Source organism: Squalius cephalus (genome assembly GCF_949319135.1).
Source record: "Squalius cephalus genome assembly, chromosome: 5".
NCBI lineage: Eukaryota > Metazoa > Chordata > Actinopteri > Cypriniformes > Leuciscidae > Squalius > Squalius cephalus.
Genome location: NC_137126.1, coordinates 32,303,214 through 32,330,869, shown reverse-complemented (window position 1 = coordinate 32,330,869; position 27,656 = coordinate 32,303,214). Strand labels below are relative to the sequence as shown.

At 41.0% G+C, this 27,656-nt stretch overlaps 1 protein-coding gene across 2 annotated transcripts in view; it reads left to right on the top strand.

The window, feature by feature from the left end:
- Positions 1-314: 314 nt before the first annotated feature.
- The window catches only part of camkk1a (calcium/calmodulin-dependent protein kinase kinase 1, alpha a), a 91,734-nt gene continuing 64,392 nt past the window's right edge, over positions 315-27,656 (top strand). Inside the window, exon 1 of one of the 2 annotated variants that reach the window (XM_079871943.1) lies at positions 315-945. The gene's annotated coding sequence lies outside the window, so the exon portion shown is untranslated. The remainder of the gene's footprint in view (positions 946-27,656) is intronic. The other variant, XM_079871941.1, reaches the window with a different exon arrangement.

Genomic DNA, 27,656 nt, shown 5'->3' with positions numbered 1-27,656 from the left:
AACATTTTGTATTGACAGAAGAAAAAAAACAGCAGCTGAGTGATAGAAAAACTACTCAGAAGAACCTGTAAAACATAAAAAACAACCCAGCATTTTTTCCTCACAATGTCAAAAGTGTACTAACCCAGGTCCCAGTACCAATGCTGATATAAAAAAACACCTGTATGTCCTGGACTTTGTGTAATGCTCACCAATTAGATTTAATCGGAAAGTGTTGTTCAGTTTTGTGTGCAGTATGAATAAGACATTAGAGAGCAGGCTGTGGGCGTGTTGTCTGAAGCTGAGACGAGTGTGCCATGAACCCGGCGGGCTTTAGGACCCGCCCATAGTAAAAGAAAGGGAAATGTTTGATGGATCGTGAAGTTCATTCAAGCTTTCAGTCAGCGTGTTAATATTACACATGATAAGAGACGCAAATTAATTCCGCGTAATTCACAGACTGATCTGTAGCGCTGCTCGTAAACGGAAGCTGATGACCGTGAGCATGTGACGGACTGTAGTGTCTGAAGCTGCTCTGGCTCACTCGCTCGGTCGGGGATCTGTCAGCAGTGCGGAAGAGAGGGAGAAAGAGGGATGGGGCAGATATATGCCATCAAACTGACTCACAAGAGACTGAAATGATGCGGAGATTCCGTCGCGCCATAAAGCCCGAACACAATTCAACAAAATAAGAGGCAGAAACATGCTTGTTCGGATAGACCCGCGAGCGACAGACAGCAGTCAGTGACATTAATGAAGCCAGCTGTCACTCACTACACGCTCCCGAAGCCTCGACACACGCCGAGGGTCTTTGAAAGCTCGAATTTGGAACTGAAACTTTTTTGTAAAACATCAAAACAGATTCATTCGAGTGTCTTCTGCGAGAGCCAAATCGAAAGCAACTTCAAAATGCAAGAGCTGTGGTCGGGAGATTGTTGAACAAAAGACACGCGACCAAGTTGATAGGTGAGTGCAGTTATCATATCAGCATGGAGATAGTGACAGACACTGTTTTGTTTCGGTCATTTACAGCGGCAGTGGTCGAGCGAGCCACTTGGCAGGAAGACAGTGGAGAAGCTGTTGCAATGCTGTTCTGTTTTTAACAATGCAGCTGGTTACTTTAGTGTGGACACTGAGTCGAAGGGGCGGGATCTTACTCCTAGAGCCCTATTCTGTCACCTTAATTGCACTATATTCATGGTATAGAGCAGTAGTGCAGCCAGAAAAACAAGGCTTTGTGTTTTGCCATGGGACACAGGGTGTGCAAGAAGCCCAATAAACTGACACGAACCATTAGCCTACAGTTGTTTTTTTATAGCCCTGTCATTTCTTTTAATATGTTGCGTTATAATGACGCCAATAAACAAATCGCGGTTGGTATTTAGCTGTGAGGTAAAACATATTATTTGAATATAATTAAATTCACAATTTTGTGACGTCACGTCAGGAATATTATAAAGACAAAGTAGCTTATTAAAAAAAAAAAGTTAGAAAAAAAGTAGGCTACCTCTTAATTAAAGTACGATAACGAGTTGCTAAAGTAAAGTGATGATACACACGCAGCATGGCAACACATACTAGAGGTGTAATTTAGGGTGGGGGCGACAAATCGCGGTCACCATAGTTATTGATTTCTATGGGGAGGATGAAGAGAATTTTTTTCAGTAAAGAAAAATCTCCAGCCACCATAAAACAAGACTGCAATCAATGCAAGCAATTCAGAAAGAAGATATGAGGGGAGTCAATGGATGCCTGCAGCATAGTAGGCCTATTTACATTGCTGATTTTATTACAGGTAAATTCAGACTGAATGTCTTTTTAATACCTGTTACATCCCTGTCCTATTCTGGTTTAATTCTGGTTGGTTTAAGCTTGTCAAGTAGTTTTTTCCAGTCTGACCAGCTAAACAAGTGTCCAAAATGAGCCTGCTAAACCAGCAATATGACCAAGCAGGCTTGAACCACCTAAGACCAGCCAACCAGCTTATGCTGTTTTTAGCTTATTTTTTTTCTTCTAGCCAGCATAGTGGATGATGACTGATTTAAATAAAATAAAAAACATGTACAATTTATTATTACGTATAATTATATAATGTGAAAACCTCCATTACGTCTTATGTTTTAGTTTTTTGCACACCCTGATTTATGTCACTTGTATAGAAGGGGATATGAAATAATACTAATTTCAGTACAGATTATGTAAGATAGGGTTTGGTCTGAATTATTTGGGGCTATAAAACAATACTAGGATACATTACATGCCATTGACCTGTTGGATTGGTTCTGTAACACACACCAGATTGCTGTCCCTTCTGCCTCAGTAAATCTAATCCTCATTGACTGTATTGATTCTACTGTGCTTGAAGGATTTCTCAGTTTCGCCAACCAGGAATGCCATGAAACATGCAGGGGAATAGAACAATGTGTTTAAATACATCTGCTTTACTGGTCTTACTGAATAGCTCTATCTCTATACTGAGTGTAGAGTACAACAGACATTTCTTATCTGCTTTAATTGCCAATTAGGTGGCTGTTCTCCAAATGTAAGCTGATAGTTCCAGTATTTATCATTTTTAGTGCACCAAAGCCAGCCAGTCGCAGGGGCTGCTGAGAGCTGGATGTGAGTGAATAATTCAGAGGTTATACATCTATTGGCGGCACTTCAGCAAAGCTCAGTCGCTCCTGGTGAGTGTGAGAGAAGATGCAGTGAGCTTCCTGTGTCTCTGTGAGTTTGTTAAACTGATAACGCATAATCAGCCTTTATTAAAATGCAAGCAAGAATCAGACTGATCTGTCAGTCAGTAGGCTATGTTGTCAAATATATGTTAACCAACGATAGAGTTAAGCTGTGAGTGTAGACAGTTTGTGGTAGTCTTTTTGTGAATATTTTACTAGCTCTTTCAGAACAGTGTCTTGCAGACAGCTATATGAATTAATTTGACACCATAATTCTTACTAAATATGACTACAACAATGACAGATTCATTTTGTACTTAATTTTGTCACAACGTCAGCACTACTGCACCGCCTTTTATCATGAGTCTGAAAGTTGTGTTTATAGGCTGATCAGATATTAAAAACTTCATAATTTTAAAATGCCCATTGCCCTCTCACTGTTACAGTAATGTCGACGTTAAAAATGCTATTGCGACCCTTTTTTATTTCAGTAATTTTAACTTTATTGTTCTGATTAAAAGTGCTTTTCCCGTTAGCTCAATGCTAAGGTAGGAAGCTGTTAAATTGCTAACCAAAGGATGACTGAAAACACAAAGAAAATGAAAGGTTTAATTTGACCATAACTTCAGTTATATTATGTGATATGTAATTTTAAAATACATATGTTTTCATGGTTAAGAAAAAAACGACTGTAATGCAATATTCTAGGATTTTGTGAGGGGAATGAATCTTGCATTACGAAGTATTTCTGTGTGAAGCAGGATGTTCAGTGAGAAAAAAAAATGTAGGGAGGGACTTGATTTTATCTGGAATGCAGTGGACTGAAGAAAATGGGCGTTACATACTTGTATGTAGCCAGACCTGAACATGTCTGCTAAAACAATGCCTTATTGATTAAGATCCAAAAGCCCACCTCAATCACGTCAGTTTTAAAAGAATTGATATGATTTTGATAAAAATTTACTTTGTAGTCTTTAAAGTCAGCATGAAATGAAAATTGTTGTTTATTAAATGTTATTGATCTTATTGTGTACAACATCTATGCATGTTTAATTTTTTTAAAACTTGTCATTTTCAATCAAAATTTCAGAACTTGTTTTTCAGGTGAAGTGTCATCATTTAGTCCTCTACATTTATTTAGTCCATTTAAACCCCGGCCCGTTCTTAAAGGGATAGTTCACTATGAACCTCAGTGGTTCTTGCTGAAGCTCAAACGTGCTGTATGACATGAGAATGAACTTCATTGGTTCTTGCTGAAGCTCAAACGTGCTTCGTAACACGAGAATGAATCTCATTGGTTCACGCACGTCAAGCGAACTTCCGTTTACCACAACTGATGTGTGAGTTGATGAATGTTTATATGTGAATAAAAGACTAAATTCAATCTCTTTATCATATAAAGCGATCCTGTCTCTTCAGAAAATTTGGACTAAACCTCTCTATTCATATGGATTAGTTTTACGATCTTTGTACGAACTTTTTGAAGTGTCAAATTGGTAGTTACGTAGACTGTCAATGGAGGGACAGAAAGCTCTCAGATTTCATCAAAAAATCTTCATTTGTGTTCTGAAGATGAACGAAAGTCTAATGGGTTCGGAACAACATAAGTGTAATTAATGACAGAATTAAAATTTTTGGGGTGAACTAACCCTTTAAATTCGACCTCAAGCTCGTATTCAGATCTGCCTCCTTTCAATCGACAATCAACAGACAGAAGCAAGTCACTGCCCAAATTTTTTTCTTTTTCGATAATCGTTTTTACTCAGATGTAAATCACAATCGAGAAAAAAATCCCTTGCTACGTCTTCTGATGCATTGTGACTTTAAAATGAGGACCAGCAAATCGTGTAATGAAAGTGTTTTGTTTTTTTACATGTTGACTTCAGAGGACAACACAATATGGAGCAATGTTGTGTGCAGACTTGTCTCATTGCCAGGGAGGAAATGCAGCAATGTCACCTCTGCTTTGGGTTAACACTGATTCAGCAATAAAAGACACTGGAGAATACTGTGCTGTAGCGTAGCACTCCTCCTCCTCTGTGCATACACAAACACACACATCTCACCTCTAGTTCCTCTTCTCTGCTTGTGGAGCGTGAGTGAGCGAAGCCATAGTGTTTACTACTGTCAGAGACTTGAGAGACAATCAGAGAGACGCGTGAGAGGGTGGTACGGGGGCACATAAAGAGTTGATGAGGACCTTTGTTGTGCTCCTGTCACATATTTCGGAGGGTGGGAGAGAAGCACAGAGAACTGGAGTGTAACAACGTGTCAGGAGGCAAGAAATTTGAAGAGGCTGCGTGAAAGACAGAGAACAAACCTTTGAAAGTAAGTGTAGTTGGGACATTTTAAGACATTACAAACCCAAATAAACATTGAAATTATCTTGATAACACTTTATAATAAGATTAGGTTGCATGAACTAACAGTGAATGCTATTTTTAAAGCATTTTTGATTGTTATTGTCATTTTCTACATGTATAAATTAACATTGGATAATGTATTATGAAAGAACATGAATTAACAATAGAACATTTCTGAATTAACGACAACCTGGAGTTATAGTTTCTGTAAACAATTGCTGCTCATTATATGATACCTAATGAATACACTAATGTTAACAAACTGAACTTTATTGTAAAGTTTTACCATTATCCTATTACAATTTAAAGGGGTGATATAATGCCCTTTTCACAAAGATGTAAAATAAGTTTCTGATGTCCCCGGAGTGTGTATGTGAAGTTTTATCTCAAAATACCCCACAGATATTTTTATATAGCATGTTAAAATTGCCACTGTTTGAGAGTGAGCAAAAACACACAGTTTTTGTGTCTGTCTCTTTAAATGCAAATGAGCTGCTGCTCCTGGCACAGGGGGCGGAGCTACAACAGCTTGTGTCCTTTTACCTCACTCTGACATGCACTGAAAATTTCAAAAACTTTTAGGCTTTTATGTTCAAACCGGATTCAGACAAAAATGGAGAGACTCAAGAAGAAGTGACAGCATGTAGAAGCAACAGGACATTTCTGATTGGTTAGTTGATGAATTTATGTAGTTTGTGTGTAGTTATCTTCTAGTCATTGATTAGCATATTCTGTCTTGATAATCTATAAATCGTGTTCCAGGGGCGGGGTTTATGTTAATTTTAGGGTTAGTGATGTCACTAACCCGGGAGGAATGTCGTGTAGTCCCTACCACCCGTTTGTTGTAGTCCTTAAAAAACAATTTCTTTAAAAGCAAATATCCTCCTTTGCTTTGAACTTTGATTGTCGTAACTTTGCAGATGTTGTTTGTGCTCAAACAGCAACGTTACACACTAACTAAAGTTAGAAAAGTGAAATCATAATCAACCACCCCTTTAATATAGACCCATATGAAATGAATTCAGATCCTGCATAATGCAACAGGACGCCTGTTTGACTTAATCAAATTTTAATGTTCAGCATGCTTGTGATAACCATTTGTTTTGCTAGATTTTGCTGTTTAGATTCCAGCTCTGCACATTATTTATAGCAAGATTTTATTCTGACCAGCAGTGAACTAGAACAAAGCTTGCAATCACCACCCTGGTATTTTGTATAAACAAGAATTGTGTGATTGCGCACGTACTGAAGCATAAGTCTATTCCTGCCGTTGTCATCTTTTGATGAAAGTCGAGATTACTGTGCATTTGTGAGGTGAATTAGTCTGCTTACAGACTTCACATCATGCATCCTTTGTAATCCTTGACTTAATTCTGCAGGCTTTGTGATCTCTCTGTGTATTGAGATAAAGACAGGGGTCTTTTGTCATCACGGGGATCTGCATCTCGAGTGATGCAGCCTATATGGCATGCCTCAGCCATACACGTCCCTCTTATCTCCAGAAATTCCACTATGAGTGTTCAGTAAGACCAGGATTTATGCGTGGGTTTCTGACATTGTATTTGAAAAATGTACATCATAATTTCCTTTTGTACAACTAAATGTCCTGACAATGTAGAACTTACATAATGGAATGCCTTTTTAGGGTTATAAAATGCGTAATTTCAATTCTGACTTTTGATTGGTCATTTAGTGGTGCAAAATACAATACAATACAATACAATGCAGTACAAAACAGCTATATTTAATGAATGAACCATTATTTTTGTTATCCATCCTGTTATGTAAGGTTCTATATCTTTTCTATTGCCTGGTATTTGATATTTAAATGTTTTTACCCATTTTAAGATTTAGATAACTTTTACCATCATCTAGCACTACTTTAAAGGAATAACAAAATATATTATTGTAAAGATTTGACCCATTAAGATGAATACTATTCCTTTAAGAGCACTGTAGATTGCTGTTACTGTTGATTGTAATGTCACAATGAAATATGTGCAGTAAACCGTTTCAGAGCTCTCTTGTATAATAGCCAATTAATCATTCAGGGCAGGGGCCGTATTATTCACAAAGAATTTTAAGGCTAAAAGTAGCTCCTAACTGGCGAATTTAGGAGCAACTCCTAAAAATAATGGGCGTGTCACTCGTAACTTTAGGACTCCTAATTTTTTTGACTAAGAGTAATTCACGAAGCATTTTAGCCCTAAAAGTAGTAGCACCTAAGCCTGGGACAGCTTAAAAGAAGTCGAGAGGACTCCTAACTCACTAAGACCTATTCACAAATCGCTTTTTGTGGCGTTTCACGTTGCGATGTTTTGAAATGCGTATGCGGCGGCTACAGGAGCTTCCAATCGCGAGGGAACAATGTATGCATTGTATGCACATAATGCAATAACGCCACCAACAATAACCAAAACTAGGCTACTCATTGTAAACTATTTGTAACGTTTCATTGTGAATCAAATTAAAATATTCTTCTCTTTGCAAACGTTGGCAGAGGCATATAGTGACAGATTAATTCAATAATGTTGCAAAGATATTGCATCAATCCATATGTTTCATTAGGCTACTAGGCTATTTGTTTTGCCTTACTCTTTATTCATTTCGGCTATTTATTCAGTTATTCATCATCTTCCGTCCTTCGCACTACTTGTGTAGCGCACGCATTCTCAGACCTGTCACCTGTCACTCATCATCGTAGGGGAGGTGTTTGGAATCATTCCCGCGTTACAATCATCAGCCAATCACAGTGGTCACTTCAGTCAAGCTCGTGCATGAGTAATGACGTCATCCATAGCAACGAAGACTCACTCTTAGTTTAGGAGTTGTCATTTTTCTTTACTAAGAGTAGGTCTGAAAGGCGTTGTGAATAACTTTTAAGAGAAAACTCCTAGCTAAAATCTTTTAGTGCGATTTAGGAGTACTCCTAGCGGTAAGATAAAATGCTTTGTGAATACGGCCCCTGATCTATTGGTTATTAGTCTCTGAGGTTGATTCTCTAACTTTTTAAGGGATCTAACCTGCAACCCTGGAGTCTCTTTTCTATTACTTAGGCCTTGTTTTTTTCTTATGCTGTTTGTATACTTTTTTTTTTATTTTTTTTCAAATGTCAAAAGAAATATTTATCTTTCTTTTGAACTTTTACATTGTTGTCATTTTTTTTTTTTTTTTTTATCAGCCATAACATGACAATAATTATTTGCATGAAATAATCGAAATGATGCTGTCAACGAGAATAATATATATATATTAATATTAATATTAATATTATAAAACAGTTGAGACGATCTCCTGTTTTTAGTCAGTGCTTGTACTGTCAAAAAAGTGTGAACAGGCTCTTCTGTGGAATAAGGTATTCCAGAAACCCAGAGGTTTGTTGACTCATCTTCCACTGTATTTGGTTTAGTGATGCTTGAGTGTGTTTCCCCAGTATACACATGAGAATAAAGCAGTCATCTAGGACAGGTCTCATCAACTGCAGCATGTGTCTTGAGCAGCAAATCACATCAGCATAATATTCCCTCAGCCTGCCTGTGTCTAATTGTCCATGACTTTCCTGTATTTTGCTTTCATATAAGGCTTGTTTGTATATTCTTTGGAAAGATTGAAAGATAAGCTAACTATTATTTCTGCTTTCTTAAATAAGTTTTTTTCCCACCTATTCCCAGTTATGTTTCTATCTTGATTTTGCAATGCAAAGCTACAAGTAGGGTTGCCAACTGTCCCTTATTAGCCGGGACGTCCTGTATATTGGGCCTAATTTATTTGTCCCGTACGTGACCTCCCTTGTCCTGTTTATTGACTGCTATGCTGATCTAACCACTGACTGATAGAACAGCAACATAACACTTGAGAATGATCACGACACCGGTCATCATCCAACCACAGCCCAGACTCATGCGCATTAGACCATACGAATAAGTTCTACATTGAGAATGAATCATTCTTTTGGGACAAATCATTGTTTGATTTGCAAACAGAATCCTCTGCTGTCTGGTTGCCCCCTATGAAGGTAAAAGAGTAGCAAAACTCGAGAGCACGTAGATGTGAATTTGAGAACTTGTACGATAAATATTCGTACTTGTACGTGAACATTTACACTCACGGCTTCAATGTGAAAACCTGTTAAATAAAAATCTGAAGTTGAATGTTGAAATTTGCACTCACAGACAATAGTCACAAACCTGTATTCTGAATTTGGGGATGTAAATGTTCACGTACAAGTACGAATATTTATTGTACAAGTTCTCAAATTCACATACGTGCTCTCGAGTTTCGCTACTCTTTTACCTTTATACTCACGGTTCGATCCGGACTCGCGCTAACGGCAAATCCCTTTCACTGTCTGCGTTTTGATTTCGGCAAATCAGTTTTGGCGAATTCAAACAACGTGATTATTGTTCATGAGTCCAACATCCATCCAGCCACGCAAGAAAACATGAAATCTACCTGAGGGAATATGCTGATGTGATTTGCTGTTCAAGAAACATTTCTGATTATTATTAATGTTTTTTTTTTTTTTTTTATGTCAGGATTCTTTGATGAATAGAAAGTTCAAAGAAGCTTTTGTAACATTATAAATGGCTTTACTGTCACTTTTGATTCATTTAATGCATCCTTGCTGAATAAAAGTAGGCTATTAGCCTACTGTCTTTAATTTTTTTCAAATTTAGTGTATAATGTTACAAAAGCTTTCTATTTCAGATACATGCTATTATATTCAACTATGGTTTGTGTGTAATGTTATTTTTATTTTGTATGACCTTAAAATTCGTTTTAAAATTAAATTGTACATAAATAGGTTAAGCAAAAAAAAAATGCTTATGTCTGAGAAGAACCTTTTAAACACATACAGTATGAACCTGAAATGACATAGGCCTATACTGTGTGATACAGTAAATATTTTGAGTGTCCCTTATTTTCCTGTAAAGAACCACAATTGTCCCGTATTTTTCTTTTCTGAAGTTGGCAACCCTATAGCTACAAGGATATGTAAACCTCCCCAGACATTCATGTAAAATCAGTCTGTAATTGTACCTGCACGGCAGAGCTGGTGCTTATCAGTTAGCGGTGAGATTGTATCTCATGCCCTTGAAATGGCCACAGATATACAGTTTGTGTTCCTGCCCCCTGCTGGGTGTGTCAAATGGCACAATCACATTGTCTGTCTATGGCCCCTTTACACCTGGCATTAACATGCATTCCATGACCGGGGCCGGTTTCACAAAGATAGACTATGGCTTAGATATCGTAGATAGTCAGACTTCAGATAGACATCTAAATCAGACCGTTGCACAAAGCACTTAAGACTCTGACTATCTTAAGTAGGACTACACTGCAATAGCCTGGCAAGCCAGACCTACATCAAGATGTTAGGTCTGGCAACTCTCCATAGACACGGCTCAATCCGAGGGGCGGGATAAACGGCTGTCTTTCAAATTCCCTCTGCACGCAATAGGACAGCGCTTCAACCAACCAGAGCATTTTCCCAACAGCGGAGCTAACGTTAGTTGATAGATTCAACTTTTGAATCTGGCCGGCAAAACTACGAACACATCTTCCTTTTTTAAGAATGACTTAAGTGCCATTCTTTGCTCTTTTCTCAAAGAAAAACTTAACTCAAAGTCCTCCAGAGTCACGGCCAAAGCCGATTCGAAAGACTGTTTGCCAGAAGCAGCAACTCTTCTTTGTTTTCAAGAAGCAGGGAACCGTCGCAACTCTGTCGTTATTATGTTAAGCCCGCCCCGCCTGCTCTATACACGATGTGATTGGCCTGACCCAATTTAGGTTTTTACAGCTCCGAAAGTCAACGGAGAGTTGCTAGACTACCCTGGCTGCAAAATACATTTTGCTGCCGCTAGGGTGCGTCTAGATTTCTAGGCTAACACTGCAATGCATTCTGGGTAAAATAAGACACTTTTCAAAACAAAAAACATGGCGGATCGAGTAAGAGCATTCAACCGTTCAGTGCAGTTTACCCCAGCGGAAAATATGTGTTTGTTGGAAGAGTATAACAGTTACAAGGACATTTTACTTGGGAAATTTAGTGAAAATTTAGTGAAGAATGTAGTAACTAATTATGAGCCATTTTCCCTTTTCTTTTGGCTGTTTGTAATGTAACTGATTGTTACTGCTGGTTGCCAAGGTAACATAGAGTCTTAGACCTAAGTTAGCCTGGGGGTAAGGTGTCTAATTTTTTTGGTCTAAATTAAGTCCGTCTTTATTTTTGTGAAACAGTCTAACTTGCATTAGACTAGTCTATGAGCAAATTTTAGACTTGTCTAACACTATAGACCGGTCTAAAATAGCTTTGTGAAACCGGCCCCTGATAACATCTGAATGTTCTTTTGCTGGATTGTATTTATCTCCACTTACCTGTGCAAAATTGAAAATGGCACGTAATGCAAATTAATTACTTAAAAATCATACAATGTGATTTTCTGGATTTTTGTTTTAGATTCCGTCACTCACAGTTGAAGAGTACCTATGATAAAAATTACAGACTTCTACATGCTTTGTAAGTGGGAAAACCTGCAAAATCGGCACTGTATCAAATACTTGTACTCCCCACTGTATATACAACCAATACTGATAAAAAAGTAAATAGTACAGATATATCATGCATCCCTCTACACATTAATATTTACACCTTTGTCAAAGGTTGTCAGAATCCACCCCTGACCACCTCCGAAAGTTTTAGATCACAAAATCACAAAAAATGCATATTAAGTGCGCTTTTACAATTGAGCGTTTGTTTTGAAACCTTGTGCGTTTTTTCCCATGGTTTAGTTCGTTTAGGCACACTGTATGTGAACATGGCAATCGCGCTCAGATCCGCACCAAAACAATCACTCTGAGACCGCGGGCCAATTCCAAACGAACTCTGGGGCGGTTCACTTGAGGTGTGAAAGCAATCCGACCCAACGGACCAACGAACCAATTCATATTGGGAAATGTTCTATTTATATAGCAGTAGTGTCTGATTCTGTGAGTGAGAACATTAGTTATCACAGTTGAAAATCAAAAGAGCACCTCTTCATCTGGCTGTATTCACACCTGTCTTGTTTGGTTCGATTGAATCGAACTCAAGTTCGTTTCCCCCCTTGGTGCGGATCTTTTGGGCAGGTGTGAATACAGCAGTCGCACTCGGGTGCGGACCAAACAACCGTACCAAGACCCAGCAGAAGAGGTGTTCTCGGTCCGGTTCCAAACGAACTCTGGTAGCCTACAATTTCTGTCCAATGAACGGATGACCTTAGCACACGTGTGGTTTTGTTTACAAATTTTGGTTCACTTGCAAAAAGGGCAGTGTGAAAGCGAACCACACCAAACAAAAAAACAAAACAAAAACAACATTGTATTTGGTCCAGACAAAAGCAAGTGAACTAGCGGACTTTCCTGGTGTGAATAGAGAATATTGTGTAATTGCGCTTCTCCGTGCGAGAATGCTGTCCCGATGAAGCTGATTCCTGCTCTAGCTGCATTATAACATTCGTATAGTGTTTGTGTGTGTCTTGACACAGTAGTCCCCTAGACAGCGCTGGGAGATCCAGAGACATGCGCGGATGGGCTATTATTTCATCCGCAACCGCATCACAAAACTCATCATCCGTCCGCCATCCATCCGCACCAACGTTTTTGACCAATTTTCAAAACCGCACCCGCCCGCCATCCGCTGATTGGTGTATACTTATATTTTTCATTTGATTGGTTCAACCGCCCGCCACCCGCCCGAATTTAATAAAAATATTATTTTTCGTCACGTCATCTGCCCGATCCTAGGTAACCGCCAACCGCGCATCTCTACCAGAGAATTTGAATTTGCTGCAGTATTAATGTAGTATATAATTTAACAGCGGGAATGACGGCTACATTCGTATAGTGTTTGCGTGTCTCGACAGTTACAAATAAAGCCGCCATAAGCGAACCTGTCAATTATCGTGATGGATGACGCAGAGGAAACACTGACCAATAAGAGGACAGTTTACTCACTTTCATGAACACATTTTGGTACGTTTTGAAAGGTTGCCTTGTAAAAGCGAACCGAACCAAGAAGAAAATGCCACTTTGTAACAAATTAAGTTACTGCTTCGGAACAAAACAAACGATCTATAGGTGTGAAAACGTAATAGACCTACTAAGTGTAAAACTATCTTTCTTTGTCAGGTAAAAAAATAATATAAAGACAATTTCTGGGTGGCGCTGTGTAGTGCAAAAACAATGTATCAAAACAAAAAGCAGGGTTTGTTTCAGATTCTTTGTGATGCAAGCCAGAAGACGGTTTCATGGGAGCTCAGTGGCAGTGAATTTTTTGTCTGTGTGTGGAGTTAAGAACCCTGCTATCAGCCCTGCGCCCCACTAGTCACTGTCTCCAGGCTCTTCTGAGCTTCCTTTAAAGAGAGAGAGAGAGAGAGAGAGAGAGAGAGAGAGAGAGAGAGAGAGAGAGAGAGAGCATCAGAGGTCTGTGGAAACACTCAGATTTTAACACAGTGCTAATGCTAATCCCTCAGCCTGAGGATTCCCCCAAATATTTATCACCATTATGCATGCATGAGAAAAAAAAAGAGAGGGAGGGAGGAAGGAATGGAAGGATAGGATAGGGTAGGGTGAGTAAGACATTCAGTATGCTAATGACGTTCAGGCCATTCAGTTGCCTCATTTATGTGTTAAGTAATGTTTTAAAACTAGTGTGAGGTCAAGTCAGTAATAAGCCAGATCAGTTTTAATATGTAAAAGCAATGTTAAAAATTCAAATAATAGTATTTAAAGCTTTCAGGGAATGTCAGTGAAGCAAATTAGTTTTTCAAATTCATGTTTTTATATTTCACTTTCACTTCAACCCGTTTCTTTGTTTCTCTTAAAAAAAAATCTCACCAGAAGTAGTAGGACATCCGGGTACTTTTCGCCTACTGTTGAATTCGGACATACTACTCAGCTCACATACTGTACTGTTTTTTTTTTTGCCTACTATATAGTATGAATGTAAGTAGGCATATTCAGATGCAGGGAGTCTCTTGTCACCATAATGTAACCTGCAGTAAGTATCACAAATTCTCCACCTCAGACTGGTGTCACAATCTGTGGGTGTAATGAAGCGCATGACTAAAGGAATAGGTAACTATAACAGTTACTCGGGAGATAAATGTGAACACAACCACCTTAAACACTGGCAATACTGGATAAAGGAACAGAATGATACTCTGAAATACATGGGGAGCGTAATCAAGGGGAACAGAAACTTATTAACAGCCAGGGAAACTAACTAGGAACTCAGGCAGGCAAAACAGGAACAGAACACAGTGAAAACAAAACCAAAACAGAACATACTTGTTACAGACTGTCTGGAACCTGCAAACACAGATGAGTGGAGTGTTACAAAACTCCCAGTGCTGTTGGGCTGTATATGAGCACTCAACCAATCAAATTCAAGTACTGGAAGTAACATATGAAATTCAGAATATTCACACTACCATTCAAAATTTTGGAGTTAGTAATTATTATTATTAATTTTTTTTTTAATTTTTAATTTTAATCTTTTTTTTTTAAAGAAATAATACTTTTATTCAGCATTACATTGAGCTGCAGACAGTAAAGACTTCTACATTTTTACAAAAGATTAAAAAATTCTAATAAATACTGTTTTTTTAATTTACTTTCTATTTATTAAAGAATCATGAACATGTTTTTTATCTCACTTTCCACAAAAATATTTAGCAGCACAACTGCTTTCAACATTGATAATATAAAGAAATGTTTCTTGACACGAAGTCAGCATATTAGAATGATTTCTGAAGGATCTTGTGACACTGAAGACTGGAGTAATGATTTAGCTTTGCCATCACAGGAATGAATTCATTTAAATTGTGATAATATTTCACAATATTATAATTTTTTGTCAAATAAATGCAGCCTTGGTGAGCATAAGGGACTTCTTTCAAAAACATTTTTTTTTTTACTTTTCAAGACGTTTGAGCGATAGTATTTAATGCATAACTCTTAAGACATCATTACATAACAATCCTCATTCTTTGTTTTTGAAATAAATTCAGAGTCATACACACATTTGCAGGTGTACTTTTAACAGCAGGAGCCTCCTGTACTCTGACTGAATCATAGGTTTCAGGTTTCTCTTCACAGACACGATTGATTTGCTGATTGAGACAGTGATTACAGATTGTGGGACTGTTGTTTTGTTGTTGTTATGTTCAGTGACAGGTGAAGCAACGGAAGGAGCAGATGGCTCATGCCCATGTCCCATTCTTATTGCTCAGCGTGAAAATCTGTCATTAGATCATCTCCGGTCCATAAAGCCCTGTATCTTATTTCTTTTTAGGCGAGTTGTCATACGACCACACTGAAAGTCTTGTATTCAAAATCTCAAAATTTTAACCTAGAAAAAATTAAAACATCATAAAATGAAAATATGTTAAATAATCATTTTAGAAATTAGACATTTAATTTTAATTAATTTAATTAATAAAAAAATAAAAAAATCAATTCAACATTCACTCTAATTGTTGTGCTGATAATATATGTAACTTTTTTGTGGTCTAAGACTTTTGAACCCTACTGTATATAAACAAATTTGAACATCAGATCTTTTTCTATCCTTCTTGCTGCATGTGAAGTTTTTATTTAGCTTGACCTTTTCTCTTTGATGATCTAAAAGGCTTCACTCTGGTTCTTGAGTATTTTGTGTCAGAAAGCACAGGAAAGAGAGGAAACTCAAGCCTCTCTGTGGGAGCTGCTTCTCGCTGCTAAATGAGATGGCCAGATGAAACGTCATTACTTTAGTGCTCTGTACTCAAAACTATAAGAGCGGTCAGTGTTCAGTGGCTTTCCTATTAGACTTCCGATTAAATCTACTTAAATTGCCTTGGTCGTCTCACCGTGTGTACACAGGCCAGGCTTCACCGCAGGAGTTATAGAGAGGGAGATGTTTTCACCAACCAATTAATCACATCTCTAGAGTACATGGTTTGGAAATAAACAACCCCCAAAGCCCTCAATCTGGAGACTAATTCTTTCCTCAACAGATGGCAGGAGCTTGTAAACACATTTTGAGGGAAGCTTTGAGCAAACCTTTGCATTGAGGAAAGCTGCTAAACTTTGACATAGATAGCATAGATGTACAGATGTGACGGCGGGGATTCTTGGCTAAGAATGCACAGGTGTTTTTCCTCACCCTTTATCTCACTGGCCGATGGAAAAATATCATTTAGAAAGGGAAGGAGCATTTTTGGCAACAAAAAAAGTATGACTGTGAATATTTGGGTTCACAGTCAATCGATTCAAAAGTGATTTTTGCAAATTTGAAACAATTGGACCTAATTCAGGAGCGTTTCCTTAGAGGAGGCAAGGGAGCCGGTGCCTCCTCAAAAATTTGGATGAGAAAATGATCCATATTGCAAAATAAAACAACACAAATATTACAAAATGTCCAACAGCGACAAACGCAGGTAAATTTACAGTGGGACTCCGTGTTTCTCTTGTCTCCCCTGAGCCCATTGACTTTTTACCAAACCCCTAAAGTGTGTGCTGGGTTTAGTGGGGGGTAATTGAGAATGAAGGGGGGGAAGTAACGTGAGAGGAGGCAATGCCTCCATCGCGCTATGATTGGCTATGATTGGATATGATTGGTTTGTGTGATAAATTCCCTCCTCTTGTTTACGTGCGCGTTCGCGAATCAGTCTGAATGAACAAAATGATGGCGTTAATGGGAAGACTAATTAAAAAGTAAACAACTCAGCCACTTAGATATTACTGCGATCACGTCAAAATCAAACTTGAGATGGCCTGAAAATATGAAGGGTTTTAATGAGCAATCAGCTTGGTGAAATTAAAGGTAGGCTATACATTTTTGTGTCGTTGACTGGTGTTTACAGAGGTTGGTGACTGATGATAAGTTTACTATTACAAATAATAGCTGAACATCAGTTCTCAAATAACATGTATTGTTTAAATTGTTACAGCCTTTAGTTATTGTTTAGGACTAAATGTAAAAATGCTTAAAAACACTAACTTGGTGAGATTTATATTTGGTTTTAATAAATAGAAATTAATTACATTGTTAATGTAAAAATACTAAATAGAATTGTATTTGTAAAGTAATGTTTATTTAACCGGGAAAAAATGACAACCTTGTCCACCAAAGTGTTTTCCCCGCAGCTAGCATATTTTTCCAGTTGTTTTCAATGGGAGCGCCTCGTTTTTAAAACGGCAGGAGTGTAACGAGGCGCTGAGCATCTATTTCACGCTGAAACACTGAGCGTTCAGTGTTTTTTTTACTGGTCGCCAAGAGTTGAAGAATGTTTAAAATGGGTAAAATCAGTGCTCATCATTGTCACTTTTTACCCAGCTGTCCAATCACAGTGGAGGAAGGGCGGGACAAATACCACACCGACCAATGCTGCGTTCCAGTCCACTTTTAGACACGCACTTGCGAACTTCCCTAAGCACTTCCCCTCGGGGGAATCCCTGCCGCCATTTTGAAGTGCGTTCCACTTCGTGAAGTGGACGAGGGAAGTTTATATGGACAGACCCTCGTTCCCTCGATTTTGACCGAGCGAGTCCGCTTCAAATGCACACTTAAGGCACCTATATGTCCCACAATGCAATATGATTGTGACGTCACCGCATATCTCGTCTAATCACCACCACACAGACAAATCTATGATATATTAATTATAATTTTTTTAATTTAAAACAACCCAAACACACCTATAAACATTTGGATGCTGCATTAAACAAATTCTTAAAGGGAAAAAAATGTAAATAATACATCAACTCCACAGCTGATTCCAAGTGATCAAGGGCTTAGGACGTTCCAGTTCAGCCCATTGCAGTTTCCGCCAGTAGTGGACACTCGCAATGACGTATATCCGAGTGAACGAGACGAAGGGAAGTTAGCGAGTGAAGGGCATGACAATTTTGGACTGGAACGCAGCACAACTGTCACATTCTGCTAGTACAACGTACTAACACTTCCGCAGATATTTCGTATCATAACAACAAGCAAAGCGTCTCAACTGAAAAAACGTTGCGCTGCCAATACGTTTTCACAGATAAGTGTTTTCAGCTGGCTAAAAACGTTTTGGTGGACACGCGGCCTAAGTGTAATGGATAACACGCATTTAAAAACCTGATGACGTTGCCTCCTCATTTTAGAACGCCACTGTAGAATATATTTTAAATATTGAACACTAATGATTTGCAATTCATTTAATTATTGCCATTTTAAACTGATTATTGAGCAACACAATTTATATTTTAAGATGGATGCATATGATCTGGCAGGATGTGTAATTAATGCAGCTAGAAACCAAATGAACTGTTACAAACTATAAAGGAAAGATGATTTGTAAATTATAAACTCTTATTTAAGCTTTTTTTTTTTTTTTTTGCCCATGCTTTCTAAATGTCATAAACTGTATGGCTGTGAAGCACTGCCCTGATTCTCTATGAAGTGTTGAGGTGGTCACTGTGGGAATACTTAGACGATGACTCCAACCCACTTGAGTGTTAGAAGAAAATGGAAGAGATCAAATACCCTTTATCTCACTCAAATCGGAAATGGCTTGAAAGCCATCAGTGACGCACGCCTTCAGATGCATCTACAGGGAGACAGAATATAGTTTGTAGAGTAGAGAGAAACCAATTCCCACTCATTTTATATTCTGAGTTATCAGTATCAGTGAGTTGCACAAGGATGGTTAGAAAATCCAAAGGGAATCTGCATTAGTTACCTCATCCGCGAATAGTTGTGTGGATTTCTCGCTTGCTGTAGAATTACACAAGGTGACCATGCTATTGACTAGTTTAAGGGTGGGTTCACACTTGTAATTAGGTTCTCTTGGTTCTTTTGGCCTGGACCAAAAAAGGAAATGATACATTTAGTCTTGGTTCACTTAACATTCACACTGTCATTTTTAACACCGAACCTAAAGATACAAAACAAAATAAAACAAAAAACATGTATATTTTGTGTGACAGAACATCCAAACCAATTCTGTGCGCTGGGCTAAATGCTCTTGTTGCATGTGCGTACATACGGTGGAATTTTTACCAGCAGAAAACTCACGAAGAGCTTAGAAAATATGCTAAGGTGTCAAACCAGCTCCTGGAATTTCTCCTTTACTATTATCTGCTGCAAAAAAGGGACAGTGGTTCCGACGCCTGTACTCAACAAAATTGCCACTATGTCGAGAAAAAACAGGTATGCTTGAGCATTGTGTTCTTTTTAGGGTCGCATCTTGTGATTTCATGTCCTGTTTTTGGTTAGTTTAGATGTATTTGGCCCATGTTGCATTCATAGTTCAGTCGAACTGCACCATTGCTTGTTTGGTGCAAACCAGGGTTCAGATGGCAGCGCTCACACTTATTCAAATAACCCGCACTAACAGAGCAATCGCACCATAATTAGTTTTAATCAAACCAAACCTGCCAAGTGTGACAGTGATCACAGACAATTCTCATAATATCTTTATTTTCCAACCTCTATTTATTCTTTTATGTTTAGTTGAACAAGATGAGTGTGAATTTTTGAGGGCATTTGAGTTTAATTTTAGATTTTTAAATGCTGTTGAAGTATTGATAATTGTTAGTTCATCATCATCATATGTATAACCAATAACCATGTATAAAGTATAACCAATCACTCAGTCATGCTGTTATGCTGTGGACTATTAATATGGATTTAAAGAGTCATGAAGTGATGTGTTAGTATTTGTGTGAATATATTCTTAGATCCAGATAACTTTACATTTAATGAGTTTATTTGCTCCTTAATGAGCTTGTCAATTTAATGGTCTAGGATAATGAATGGCAGATACCGACGTTGTCTAATTAAACCTGCTCGCTCAGGTTCTAGACCTCATTTGAAAAACATGACAAATGTTGGCAATATGTAAACCAGGCCTTGGCTAAAATTATTCCAATATGGTGATTAGAAATGAACCATTAAAACAGATTGCATTTCCCATCTGCATGGATTGGCCTGCTTTGGCAGACAGCTGGATGCAGAGAGAGAACACAAGACTGGATTCACTTTTATGATGAAGCAGTGCTCACTTTGCTGGGATAATTTTCTTATTGTGAGATGATGGTTTTGGCAAAAGCTTAATTTTGTTTCTATGTTATGTTTTGTACTGCCTAGTGAAGTTCATGAAAGTGAGTGAATGCAACACAGTTGCAACTTAATTGTATTGCAATTTGATTTGTGAAAGGGAAGTTTACTTAATACATTTGAATTGAAAATTAGACTATAACTGGACATATGGAAATCCAGATCCAGACTGACACCAGTGTTATTTTAGCATTATTTATACTATTATTCTGTACTGTGGTGGAAAGATATTGTCAGTTACATAAATTTCGTGTTTCGCAACGTTTGCTTCTTCAGTTGTTTTGGTGTTGTTGATTCACATTGCTTCTAGATTGTGCAGAGTAATCAGAGAATGCATTTTTTTTGGCCCTGGCACAAAATGACGAGCTAACATCATTTTACTAATCGTAATCATAAGCTAGGAAAGTGTGAACAAGTATTAGTAAAGATAAATCATTCTATCATTCTGATTGGATTATAAGAGCAGGCTGATTGATATAAAAGAAAAGAAGTGCTTCCAATCATTGTGTTATTGTGTTAGCAATGGTTACCTCCAAAGAAAGGCAGCCATCATCGCTTTGCGTCAAAATGGCCTCACATGCAAGGAAATTTCTGCGAAGAATATCACACCTGAAAGAACCATTTACTGGATCATTAAAACTTAAAAGAGAGAAGTTCAACTGCAGTGATGAAGGCCTCAGGACATCCCACAGTGTCCAGCAAGCGCCAATAACGTCTCCTCCTAAGGAAAGAGGAAAAGGTGAACGCTACCATAAGTGCAGTGTCGCACCAACAGTGAAGCATCCTGAGACCAGCCATGTGTGGGGTTGCTTTTCATCACAATTCTGCCCAAAAAACATTGCATGAATAAAGAATGGTATCAAAACATCCTGCAAGAGCAAATTCTCCCAACGACCCAGGTGCAATTTGGTGATGATCCTGTGCATCTTCCAGCTTGATGGAGCACCATGTCACAAGGCAATGGTGATAATGAAGTGGCTTGGAAATCATTTTATTGAAATTTTGGATCTGTGGCCTGGCAACCCCCCAAATCTTAATCCCGAACCTGTGGTCCGTCTTCAAAAGACAAGTGGACTAGCACAAATTGTCAAGTCAAGTCACCTTCATTTATATAGTGCTTTTAACAAAATGGACTGTTTCAAAGCAGCTTTACAGTGAAAATAGTAAATTAAGTAACAGAGATTGTTTTGACTTTACATTAGCTCTAGAATAAAGTTATTGTCCAGCTGAAGTTAGTTTTGATTGATTCACTTCCATTCCATTTGCAAAGATCATTAGTTATTAACTTAGGGTGTACTTAACACGACACCGTTCTAACAGAACAACAACAGTGCCTGGTGGCTCGAGAACGCCTACTGTCCAAGCCTTGAAGAAAAAAAAAATAATAATAAAAATTTTTTTTAATAAATATATATATATATATATATATATATATATATATATATATATATATATATATATATCTCCTCGCAGATAACATTTCTTTCAAAAAAAAAAAGGAACATAGGTGTGAGGATACTGCCTTTTCTAGTATCTTTGACAGAAAAGGTAGATTCGAGATCGGCCTGTAATTGACCTTTCGCCGGCCCCTCCCCCAAAACGGCCATTGTCCAATCACACATCATAGCAACCGTTACTATGTGAGCAGGTCCGACAAACATTAGCAAGATGGTGAAGCGTGCGCCCATGGCGTTTGTAAATCGGACACTACATACCCCGAGAGATTGTCTGGAGGAGTTGTGTTCTTTCCATTCCCAAAGCCGAAAACACAACGTGAGCGGTGCCTACAATGGATAAAACAGTGTGGACGGCCCCAATCCCAGTTAAATGTGTCGAACATTACGAAGCATAAATACGTCTGCTGGCTGTGGTATCGATGGCTAAGTTAACGTTACTTAAAGTTTTTTTTGTTTTGTTTTTCTGATCTGAAAAACTCCTATCTGTAACTCAAAAAACATAATATTGTCTGAACCGCGAGTTTTATGATCCGTTGCCCCACTAATAAATATTATGGTCTCAACCGCGATTTTTGTGATCTGTTGTCCCCCTAATAAATATTATGGTAAGTGCATTATGAAAGACAATCAATGAAAGTTATTTAGATGCAAATTAAGGCTATGTCTGGTTAAACAGTTATTGTGTGATTTCGTTTATTGTGCTTTGTCAACTTGAAGCATGAATTTGAGAAAGAAAATCATTTTTGGAATAAAATGCACCACATACTTTTGTCAATGATATAGGCCTAAGTTATAGCTAAAAGATTGTAAAAGCTTTCAGTTCACCTGCCTAATTGTAGTTGAAAAGTCAAATTAAGCTTGATTAATGATATAACGTTACTGTGACTGATCAAATAAACTAACGTTACAGCATCGGGAATATAACTCCCATGTGTTTTGCAGCATTTAAAATTTTAGTCGTGTTATGCGAAAAAACACACATAAGAAATTATTGCTGACAGCACATTTATTTTCAGAGACAGTTTTTTTCTTTCACACAAAAACACAACAGTAAGTGTCTTACAATGCTTTTAAACACTTGTTTCCTTGTTCTTTGTCATAATTACAAATGATGTGTATGAACACCGGTAACGTTAAGCATTAGCCTCGATAGAGACGTAGATAGTAGTCGTGTCTCCTTCATTGCGTATTTTTATATTATAATATATCCCTCCACTGCATACTGTAACCCTTTTTGCCTCAATCTGGAGGATATCGCGGAGGTATTGCTCCAAAAAAGGTCACTGACACGCACGGGTATACCTCTTTCCGTCATGGCAATCTGTCGCGCTGGTCGTGTTTGACCATTTGTTTGTCGGACGTAGCAACAGTAACTAAGGGGGGCGGGGCTCGGCGAAAGGTCAATTGACTAATTCTGTAGGATCAAGTTGTGTTCTCTTACGAGAGGTTCTCTCGTATTGCGTAAGGAACTTACGCTACGGGAAAAGTCATCTTTTCTCGAGATACTGAAGCCAAAAAATTATCCTTAATTAATTTTTCATAATTTGTCAACGCAGTGCAGCAGGCAGCACAGCAGAGCTAGAGCGGGCAATACTGCGTGCTCATTGGCTGCCGCGCGGCAACTGCTTAAGCCTACCAGTGAGCCCCGCGTGACGTCACGCCCAATCAGGGTGCGCGCGCCCTCGCGCGTCACAGCCCGCCAGAAGGGGCGGCGTCAGAGCGTATAAAAACAGGGCTCGGAGGCTTAATTCTCTGATTTCTGTCTCTTCAGCGAAGCTCTTCGCATCGCTGCTCTCTGAGAGAAGCCGTCGCCGTCGAAACCAGCAACGAGCCAGCCTAGGACAGCCTGAGGAAGCCGGACGAATCTTCGCCGCCTTCAGCCTGCCGTGCCAGCTCAGCTATCCGGCGATATATCCTTTATCATTATGTGTTTCACTGATGTATCTTTACACGAGGCGTTGTTTCAAATGCCTCGCACCACTCCCCGCTCTCTCTCTCCCTCTGTCGAGCCGCGCAACTGCGCCTCTCACAAGGTGTGTTAGAGATGCGGATGATTACGGGGCTCGCTCTCTCCCTCTGTTCGAGCCGCGCAAAACGTGCCGCTCACAAGGGATCGCAGACGCGTACGGTCACGGGGCTAGCTTTCTTTACGTTACAAGAAAGCTACCCCCCTCCCCCCCGCCCGCCGTCTCCCGGCGAAAGGAGAAAAGAGTGTTCTAGACCCGCCAAGGCCGTTCTAACCTCCATCTATAACATATTTCTCAGTCCCCTCCTAGTTCAGGCTACTGGGAATATCTATACTGCAGTAAACGAGCCTGTCACAGCACACGCACGCCTGCAAACAGGATAACGCTCTCTGGCTACTCGCCCTCCCCGCACTCTCTCCCTCTGTTCGAGCCGCGCAGACTGCGCCGCTCACAAGGGATTGCAGAAGCTGACAGTCGCGGGGTTAGTTTTCTTTACGTTACAAGAAAGCTACTGTCCCCGCGTCCGTCACTCGCCGGTGATAGGAGAAAAGAGAGTGTTCGAGTCTCACCGAGGCTTGGCTACCGCCTTTCTCACATATTTCTCAGTCCCCTCCAAGTTCAGGCGGCTGAAAATATTAATATTGCAGTAAACGAGCCTGTTACAGTACACGCACGCCTGCAAACATGATAACGCTCTCTGGCTACTCGCTCTCCCCGCACTCTCTCCCTCTGTTCGAGCCGCGCGGACTGCGCCGCTCACAAGGGATTGCAGAAGCTGACAGTCGCGGGGTTAGTTTTCTTTACGTTACAAGAAAGCTACTGTCCCCGCGTCCGTCACTCGCCGGTGATAGGAGGAAAGAGAGCGTTCGAGTCCCACCGAGGCTTGGCTTCCGCCTTTCTCACATATTTCTCAGTCCCCTCTAAGTTCAGGCGGCTGGAAATATTAATATTGCAGTAAACGAGCCTGTTACCTTACACGCTCGCCTGCAAAACATGACGACGCTCCGGCTACTCGCCCCGCTTCCCGCGCAAACTGCGCCGTTCTCAGGGATGTCAGAGCGGACGGTCACGAGTAATGCTCAGCACCCCGCGTGCCTCACTCACCGGCGGAATGAGGAGGGAGATGTTTGTAGCCCCGCTGAGGCCGGGCCATTCTCCAATTCCCATACGTTTCTCAGCCCCCTCTGAGTTTAGGCGGCTGAAAATGTTAATGTTGCAGCAACGAGCCTGTTATAATACACGCACGTCTGCACGCTATCGCCGACGAAAAACATGACCCGCACTCTCTTATGCTCGAGCGAACCGATAGCCTATGCACTCTTCCCCTGTGGCTCAGTGGCAGAATAACAGGCTTTCACACCAGAGACCCGTGTTCGATCCCGGCTCTGGCAGCAAAAATTTTTATGCTGTTCGCTGATCCAAGCTCGCGGCCAGCTTCTCACACGCAGAAAGTGTGTGTATTGCAGCCAATGAGTCAGTTATACAACTCGCTCGCCTGCACACAAACGCTGTTCGTACAGCGGCCCAGAAAATCTGGCAAAGAGTGTTAATTCTGGTTATTCGGCTCACGCCGACGGTGTTTGAGTGTAGTAAATATGCCCACGACCCAGTGTTCATTTCTACACACAAGCACAATTCCCCCTGTGTACCCCACAGAGCACACTCACATAAAGCGCGCACTTGCCGCTCGAGTGTTAAGTGTAGGAAAGGTGCCCGCTCACGAGTGCTCACAACCACACGCTGTTCGCTCTGTCTCACACGTTCAGGGTTCAGATATCGCCACTGCCACCGGCCGTGTTTTAATAAAGAGTCCTGTGCCCGCTCCCCTGCGTTCACACTCTGCTATAAACACTCACGCGCGCTCTCTCAGCGCAATCCGGCCGGTCACTGCTATCAGCGAGTCCCCGTCTCGCAGCACTGTCTCGGCGCGCACCGCGCGCCCGCCACTGCAGTTCCCTCGTCCCGCGCTATGCAGCGGGCAGGACTCAGAGGCCATTCGACCCCTAGCTATGAGTGCGAATGCATGGAAAGCTATTCCGGGTGTGTCGACATGGGTGCTGGACACGGTAATACAGGGCTATTCGCTACAGTTCAGTCGTCGGCCTCCGCGCTTTCAGCCCGGACCGAAATGAAAGTGAACGCAGAAGCAGCCCATCTGCTTCATGCAGAAATAGCGAAGCTGCTACGAAAAAAAAAAAAAAAACAAAACAAAGGCGATAGAGAGAGTTCCTCCTTCTCTGACCGAGGCGGGCTTTACAGCCGTTATTTCCTCGTGCCCAAGAAGGACGGTGGGCTCAGACCCATATTAGATCTGAGACATTTGAACAGGGCTCTCATGAGACGGCCGTTCAAAATGCTTACGACCAGGCAGATCCTCGCGCTAATTCGCCCGAGGGACTGGTTCATATCTCTCGATCTGAAAGACTAGCGCAGTCAAAAGAGGAACTCATCTCTCACAAGATAGCGCTTCTCAGTCATCTGGAAAGCCTGGGTCTTTCGGTGAACTGGGCCAAGAGCTCACTTATCCCCAGTCAGTCAATTTCCTTCCTAGGAATAGAACTGGACTCGGTGGCGATGACGGCCAGGCTGTCAGAACAGCGCGCGCGCTGTGTTCGACACCTCGCAGCATCCTTCCAAAAGGGCAGATACCTCCCTCTGAAACGTTTCCAGAAGCTGTTAGGCCATATGGCATCAGCCGCAGCGGTCCTACAGCTGGGTTTACTTCGAATGCGCCCGCTTCAATGCTGGCTGAAATCGAAAATACCCCGCGGAGCGTGGGTTTCGGGCAGCGCTCAAGTCAGCGTGACTCAGGTCTGTGTCTCAGCCCTGCAGCCCTGGCTAGCGCCCGAATGGTACCGACAGGGAGTGACAATGGGAGTCATCTCACACCGCAAAGTGGTCTCGACAGACGCGTCCAACATGGGTTGGGGAGCGCTTTACGGGGGCAGACCAATCTGCGGCCCCTGGTCGGGCCCAGAGCGGAACCTCCATATAAACTGTCTGGAGATGTTAGCGGTCGAGAAGGCTTTGAAGCATTTTCTCCCATACTTGCGGGGACACCACGTGCTAGTTCGCTCAGACAACATGTCAGTGGTGTCCTACGTGAACCGCCAGGGCGGACTCAGATCCAGAGCCCTGCGCGCTCTAACAGAACGCCTTTTGGTCTGGGCTCAGGGCTCGCTGCGCTCGCTGAGAGCCGCGCACGTGCCCGGGCACCTGAACGACGACCCGGACAAACTGTCCAGGGACAATGTTACCCCAGGGGAATGGGCGTTATACAGCCAGACGGTACAGACGTTGTGGCGCCGCTTCGGCGAAGCGAAATTGGACCTTTTTGCCACAAGCGAGAACGCTCAGTGCAAAAGGTTCTTTTCGAAGAGCAAGGATGCGCTGGCCCAAGTTTGGCCCAGTGTCCCGTTGTACGCTTTCCCCCCGATCTCAATGCTGCCTCAGGTATTAGCAAAGATCAGGGAAACGCGCTGCGCAGTGCTCCTCATAGCCCCGCACTGGGAGAACCAACCCTGGTTCCCGGAGCTGGTGAGCCTGTCAGACACAGCCCCGTGGCCGATTCCGGCGAGGAGAGACCGTCTCTCTCAAGCCCGAGGGTCAATTCTGCATCCCCATCCAGAGCGCTGGTCTCTGCATGCGTGGGTAATCAACGAATATTCGCTGATCTACCAGAAGGGGTAGTTAACACGACCTCGCAGTCCAGAGCCCCCTCGACGAGGCGGCTCTATGCGTCTAAATGGTCAGTGTTTAACAAATGGTGTGCAGGGAAGAGTTTGAACTCTCAGTCCTGTGGGGTTCCACAGGTTCTGAACTTCCTCCAAGAGCTCTTGGACGCGGGCAGGTCCCCCTCCACGCTCAAGGTGTATGTTGCGGCGATTGCTGCGTTCGCCGACTCGGCGCGCGGCCGCGCACTAGGAAGAAACAAACTCATTACCCGTTTCCTGCGAGGCGCCAGGAGGCTGAACCCTCCGCGGCCACCTTCGGTTCCGATATGGGATCTGTCTTCGGTCCTGGAGGCCCTTAAAGCTTTTCCCTTCGAGCCGTTAGACTCTGTGGGTCTCTAATACCTCACTTTCAAA